Here is a 7,523-nt window from a genome sequence, read left to right as displayed (position 1 = left end):
CTCCAATGGGCTCCTAAGGGTTGGGCTGACCTTACCTAAGTAACCCTTGACTTGATCTCCATCAGTGTTGGATTGTTTCTGGGCTTCTGCCTCTTAGACACACAGAACCGGAAGACCTTGCTGGTGAAGACAAAGGCCAAAAGTGCCTCAGACCTCTCTACACCTACTCTGAGGAAATTCAGCAGCAGCCACACGTTGTCTGCATTTCTTCTTTAACTCTTCCTGAAGCAGTAACAGCTCATCATTGTGCCCTTGAATTGCCTTGCAAGTGTCAGCCTCACAGCAGCTCTGGCTTTTCTAAAACTAAAGGGAGTTCTGAATTCCTCCTTTTTTCAATCCTTGCATCCACCTCTTGTAGGCTTCCTTTTTTTCTGTGTAGCTTCCCTGTGAGTCTCCTGTTCCCCCAAGCTTCTCTCCTGACAGCTCTGCTTGTTGTCCTGACTCTTGGTGCGCACTCTCTCGTGCTTGAAAGACACTGTCCTTGAACACCAGCTAGACTGAGCATTGCTGCCCTTCTGTGCTGCTCACATACATGGGCTCCTTCCCTAAAATTCACAAGGCTTGGTCAAAGTCTGCTCCTCTGAGGTCTAGCATCTGCACTCTTCTATTCTCCTTCTGCTTAGGTTTGGAGACGCCATGCTTCCGTGGTCATGACAGGAAAGGTTTTCACACCCATGCCCAGCTCTTCCTCCTTTGAAAGCAGCAGATGCAGATGAGCGTCACCCTTGCTGACCAAGCTGGCAGCTGTGCTATAAACACCTGTGTCCCAAGCCCCTCCAGAGACCTCCAAGACTGTTTGCATGTTGTTGTGGTCCCCTTCCAGTGAATGCCAGGTAATTCAAGTCCACAAGGGGACTTAAATGAGTTCTCTGCCTCACACCATAATGTTCTGGAGTGGATGGTAGATGGCAGTGTGGAGAGGAAAGGAGGTGCCCACAAAGAGAGCAAAACCTGCTCTCCTCAAGGCCAGAGAGAAACAGAGCAGGGCTGTGCAGTCTGAACAGGAGAGGGGTTTGTTTGCTGTTGTGTCTCTGCAGCCCCAAGGGCCTGTGGTGGAGGGGAAGCTGACCTCAGGAAGGAAGACATGAAGTCGAAAATGTCCTTGATGTGGACATGCTGTGACTCAGGCACACTGTGAAAAACATTCGCCTGATCCGTGATTGTATCATCGAGGGGACGGTTACACACCGGAGGAGAGAAGAACCAGCAGAGCTGGAGAAGGAATGTCCATGAGCGAAGACCCTGCTGCGATGAGCTTTGTACTCACACTCTGCCCGACATTTACCTGATAGAGACAGGACACCCGTTAGGTGACTTCAGGGGTGGGATTCAGTCACTGGCCCAAAGGCATTGACTCTGAGGTGCCCTGGGTGGTGCCTGTCACTCAGCTAGTCTGAATGGGGGCGGGGTTCCTGGGCTGGACCTGTGCTGTCCGTGTCAGGTGCCTGCAGTTGTGCTGGGGAGCCCTGGTGCCTCCCATAAGACTATGGGCCTGTATTTGGATATTAAATTGAGGTTCAGCTGCCCCGAATTAGGGCAGGCAATGAAGGGATGCACAGGAGACAACTGCCGTTAGACTCGAGGGCCATAGAGAAAATAGAGCTGGTGGAGAAGAGAAAGAGAGAGACTTGGCTCTGCCTGTGCCACATGGCTCCATTTGATCAGCTGAATACCTCTAGAGGATGCCCTGGACATAGGGAATAGTTACAGGTTCAGTGGTACTACCCATGGGCACCTTCTGTCTTTTAAGTTGGCCAACGGAATTTCCCACCAGCCTCTAAGGAGATGCCCCCAGATGCTGCCCTGTGCCTAGGAACTGCTCCATCAGAGCTTGCAGTTACCAGCATGCATCTTGGTCACCTCTGGCACCAAATCTGTCACCAAGTGTCTGTGCCTGAGCACCTTCCTCCTGCCCTCCATTTCCAGTAACGAGCAAGGGAGCTGAGACAAGGAGCTCACGTGCAGGAGCCTATCTTGTGCACGTCTGAACGGAGGCAAGAGGGATCCCCCCTCCTGCGGGTTTGTGGTGGGCATGGGGTGGAGCTAACTCCTCTTTTAGCCCTGGGGACTACAGACCCAGGATGAGATGCCTCCCTTGAGACAGCTGAATCCCTTCCCTCAGGCCAGGTGAAGGAGATCCCTCCCTGTGTTTTAGAAGAGTCCAGGAAGACCCACCGCTGAATCGTGAGGTCCAGACAGGCCCCCCTCACTTTCTAAACTTCCTCTCCAAGAGGAGTGTCGGTGCAGCTCGATCCAGCCTTAGCCCCCGACTGCAAAGAAGAATTTGGAGCCTCGGTTCTAGCAGACACACGTGTTCCTGAGCTGCCTCCCCTCATGAGTGCCAGAAGGTCAACTGCCCCAAGGGCGTGTGTGGCTGTGGTGGATGTCGGAGCTTTCCCCCTGGGAAACCTTGCCGGCTGGAGTTAAAGCACAACCAACACAAACTCCAGAGGTCTATTCCAGTGCTGGACTCTTCCCCTGGTGATTGGAGTTTTTTATTCTTTATGTCAAGTTAGAAAGCATTAGACAACTACGTGGACGAGATCATAGCAGGGGAACATGACTTTCATGTCTTTTAACTTTTTACAGCTGATTCCATGCAGGGACACCGTAGGTAGTCTGTGGGGTCCATCAAGCGATTTCTCAGCCCTGAGGGCAGTCATCTCTTCATCGATTGTTTCACCCTCTGTGCCCCATTGACTACTGACCATCCTTTGAGGATTTCCCTTTAACGTGTGGTTGGTCAGGCACAGCTTGAAGTAGCTACTGGCATTAAGCTATAGAGGGACACTGAAGATGCTCTGGAGGACAAAGATGTCATGGTGGGGCATGGCATAACGGGAGGGCCTCAGGAGACCTTTCCCCTTCTTGAGGAAGATGAAAGCCAGGCTGGACACAGGGTTTTGTTGGAGCAAGTATGGGGTGCTTTATTCAGGCCACCACGTACCCCAGGGAGAGTTCTGGTACTATCTGGGACTCTTTTGCGTACTCTGTAGTATCACTTTGTCCAGAGGAGTCTCTTCAAGGCAATTCTCACTTCCTTATTCCTCAGGCTATAGATGACAGGGTTAAACATGGGGGTCCCAACTGTGTAAAGCAGGGCAAGGTATTTGTTGGTGCCTATGGAATCCCTTGACCGTTGCTTTAAGTAGACGACTGTGGCCAAGCCGTAGCAGAGCGTCACCACCCAGAGATGGGAAGAGCAGGTGGAAAAGGCTTTGTGTCTGCCCAGATCCAAAGGTATTTTCAGAGTTTCCCTGGTAATTTTAACATAAGACACAACTATGAAGGAGAAGGGAAGGACTGCGAATGCCAGGATGATGGTGTACAGCATCCCTTGGTTCCAGAAAGTGTCTGCACAGGCCAGTGCCAGCAGAGGGGGGAGGTCACAGAAAAAGTGGTGAAGGTGACGAGATGCACAGAAGGGCAAAGTGAACTCCTGGTGGGTCTGTCCTACTTGCACTGGTAAGACAGTCAGCCACGACCCCACCACCAGCCAGATGCAGAGACCCCTGCTCATGATGAAGGCATAGTGCAGGGGGTCACAGAGGGCTGTGCAGCGGTCGTGGGCCACGGCAACAAGGAGAAGGCACTCAATGCTGCCCCACAAAACCAGAAAATACAGCTGGGCAGCACAGCCAAGACCCTGAAGAGAAGGGCCTGGGCACTATGAGGGATGCCATAGGAGCCGGTGGCACACGCTCACCATGTGTAAGTCCAGCTGCAGATGGGGCTGCAGAGACGGGGCTACGTTAGGGGGTGCGTGGCCACCCAGACAAGGGACCTGTAATCCCCCTTGGCTCGGCACTGCTGTGGCCACATGTGGATGACCAGAGTCTGGCTTTGGAGCTCCGTTGTCTGGAGGAATGGGGAGGAAAAGGAAAGCCTGCCGAGGAGATCTGCGAGGCTGGAGTTTGGAGCCTGTGCAGGGAGGATGAAGGATCTGGGTTTCTTTAGCCTGCTGAAGTGAAGGCTCAGGGCACAAGAGCAGCGTGCACCTGCTTGAAGGGTGGTTTCAGAGCTGACGAAGATTTTCTTGGTAGTGGGAAGAGAAGGAAACCTCCACAAAGTGCAGCTTGGAAGGTTCAGACTGGAGGGGAGAACAAAAGAAATGCCACTCCAAGGGTAGCCTTGTGGTGCAAGAGGTCACCAAGAGGGGGTCTGGATCAGCCTATGGTTTTGTGTTTCAAGGAATGGCCAGCGGGAGTTGAGAGACATGAGGGAAGGTGGAGAAATGGTGGGGTGAGAGCTGGGTGGGAAAGCAAACAGGGTGTCAACAGCCTGAAGGGAAAGAGGGGCAAGTTTGGGGTAGGGTAGGACAGCCTGCAGGAGAGATGGCCAAGGGCTGTAGCAAGGCTGAAAGGTCCAAGAGGCCTGAGGTCTTGGTCCTCTTGGCTAGAGCAGTTGCCTCTGCCAGCGAGGCTGGTGAGATGGAACATGGAGGGTGTCAGGATGGGCCTTGGCAGGGCCTGAGGGTCAGGGCTTGGCCTTTCTGCTTCCTAAAGCAAAGCAAAGGGTTTTCTCAGCATTCCAGCCCCCTGCACAGGGCCTTGGCCTGCCTGCAAGCATGGCCTCCAGTGATCTGCTCTAACGAGGCCCTGGGGAGGCTTTGTCAGTAAGGGCCCTCAGGGGGGCCAGTCAGGGCTTCAAGGGACTTCTGGGCTTTGCTTCTGACTTTGACTTCTGAAGAGGTTTCTTCAGACTTCTCTCAGTACCTGAGGGTCATGGAATGAGCCCCAAATGCCCTAATGAGCTGTTTACCTTGTCATTTTCTTCAAGTCTTCAAAACTTGCACAGATAACTGGAGCTATTTCATAGTGTAGTTCAGGAGGAAGTTTTCAAAGTGCATCTAAGATTTTTTTTTTTTTTTTAAGGGTTACACCTTCTGCCTTTTCTTTCAGAGAAGGGGTTAGAGCAGCGTTCTCTAAGTGCTAACGATCCCGAGGGTCTCCTCAGGAGTTCTGGACTGATCAGAAAGGCATTTTTTTGAGGTCTGACACTGTATGGACAACCTTACTCCTCACCTCCCCAACCCCATAGTTTTCCTCATTGTCCCCTTTAACTTGCATCACTTTTTGTGACATCAGCCTTCTCCCCTGCATTCTGCAGCTGGATGTTACAGCTCCATTGCATCATCTCCCGCCTGATCTCCTGACAGACCCGGCTGCACGCGGGCACAGAAGAACTTTCCTGATGTGTAGAGAACAGTGAGGCATGATGAAGTTTCATGAACAATAAAACACACTCTGCAAGCACATGCTCTGTCCGAGCTGTCTCTAATGAGCTTGAACTTCCTACAAGCGATAATCTGAGGAGAAATATCTACAGTAGGTGGATACAAGATAATTAGAAATAAAGACAACGAAAAAGTTGGCTAAGGACACAATCAGACTGTTGAAAGACAGGTAAGATTTTACTGCCTGAAGCTCAAAACAGCAGCATAGGTGAGAGGCATCTGAATGAACAAAGATTAAGGGGAGGAGGAAACATGAGAGTAATGATCTTTGTCAGTCTGCATCTGAAAAGATGACTTCAGAAATGGTCATTGTATCCTGAACAGGTGCAAATATCTGAAAGATTAAAGAAATTAAATCCACCATAGAACAGGAAGAACAGTGTTAGTGAACTCACAGGGGAAGATAGATATTTCTTTGGAATATCCCTTTGGAAAGGTCATGGGAATGGCAGAGGTCTCTTCTGAGAGAGGACAAACATCCATCTTTGAAAGAGGCCGAAAGTGCATCCCAGGGAACCCCAGACTGTACAAGCTCACGCTGGGGAGGAGTGTGACATCACTGAGAGTCCTCATGGGTGACAGTTCTGAGCACCTGAGAGAGAGTGACTGTCAACATGGGCTCTCCAAGGGTCACTCGTGCCTCACCAACCTGACAGCTGCACTTGTGCACGAGCAGATAAAAAGTGGCTGCCATTTGCCTCAGCTTCAGCCCAACCCTTGCCGTGGTCTCCCTCAATATTCTTCTACCCAAGTCAGGCCATTCCAGTCGGGACGGGTAGAGAAACATTAGGTTAAAACTGCATTAGGAAAAGCGTTGCTGGCAGGTGGAGGGAGGTGACCCTTCCCCTCCACTCAGCACTGGTGGTGCCACACCTGGAGTGCTGTGTCCAGTGCTGGGCTGCCCAGGGCGAGGAAGTTGCTGATCTACTAAAGAAAGTCCAGCAAAGGGCCACAGAGCTGGTTTAAGGGACTGGAGCAGCTTTCATAGGTGTTAAGGCTGAGAGTTGTGGGACTGTTCAGTCTGGAGAAGGAAGCGTGGAGGGATTTTATTAATGTATAGGAATACCTGATGGGAGGACATGAAGACCAGGGAGCCAAACTTTTCTTGGTAGTTCCCAGTGACAAGGGGGTGATGGACACAGATATATAGACACAAAATTCTGTCTGAAACAGGTAAATGCTATTTGACTGGAAGGGTGGTCAACAACTGGAACAGAGTGCCCCAGTGGATTGGTGGAGTCTCCATCAACCGACCTCGACCAGGTCCTCAGCAACCTGCTCCAGCTGGCCCTGCCTCAGCTGGGGTTTGGACTAAATGATTTCAGTGTCTTTAGATGACCATTGAATGTCCCTTCCAAACAAATCTATCCATGATTCATGATTCTAAAAGCTCATTTTGGTGAGGAGTGTGCCATCAATTAGAGTCCTCCTGGGTGATGTTCCTGGGCCCCTAAAAGAGAAGAATGTGTCCAAATGCAGGCAGTGTGGACTTAGCAAGGATACATACTGGGACGTACGTGGGGAACACACAGACCTTTTCTGGGTCCTGTTCAATTTAATACCTGTATCCATGACCCAGAGGAGTCACCGTGTTTAACAAGAACAAATGTCAGATTCGACTCCTGGGATGAAAGAACACCAGTCACAAGTGTAGACTGGGAGAGGAGTGGTTGGAGAGCAGCCCTGTAGAATGGGATCTGGGGGTGCTGGTTGACAGCAGGCTCAACAGGAGTCACCAAGGTTCCCCATCAGCCAAGAGGGCAAACTGGAAGCTGGGGTGCATCAAACAAAGTAGAACCAGCCAGCCCATAGAGGGGATTATCCCACTCTGTTCAGCGTTGGTGTGGCCTCACCTTGAGCACTGTGTGCACTTCCAGGCCCCAAAATTTTCAAGGATGTTGAGATACTTAAGGTGATCAGAGGAGGCTAACAAAGATGGTGGCAGGGCTGGAAGGCATGTCCAATGAGGAACGGCTAAGGAGAGTGGGTTTGTGTAACTTGGAAATAAAGAGGCTAAGGAGTGACCTCATTGCTCTCGACAGCTTCCTGAGATGGGGACGTGGAGAGGGAGGGGCTGAGCTCTCCTCCCTGATAGCCTGTGACAGGGCATGTGGGAATGGTTCCAAGCTGCACCACGACAGGTTTAGACTGGACATCAGGAAGCATTTCTTTACCAAGAGGGTGGTCAAACCCTGCAACGGGCTTCCTAGAGAGGTGGTTGACACCCCAAGCCTGTCAGTGTTTAAGAGGCATTTGGACAACGCCCTTATGAATATGATTTATCTTT

This window comes from Leptosomus discolor, unplaced genomic scaffold, assembly GCF_034619465.1.
Source record: "Leptosomus discolor isolate bLepDis1 unplaced genomic scaffold, bLepDis1.hap2 HAP2_SCAFFOLD_35, whole genome shotgun sequence".
NCBI lineage: Eukaryota > Metazoa > Chordata > Aves > Leptosomiformes > Leptosomidae > Leptosomus > Leptosomus discolor.
The sequence above is the reverse complement of the archived record's forward strand: the minus strand, read 5'-3'. Positions refer to the sequence as shown.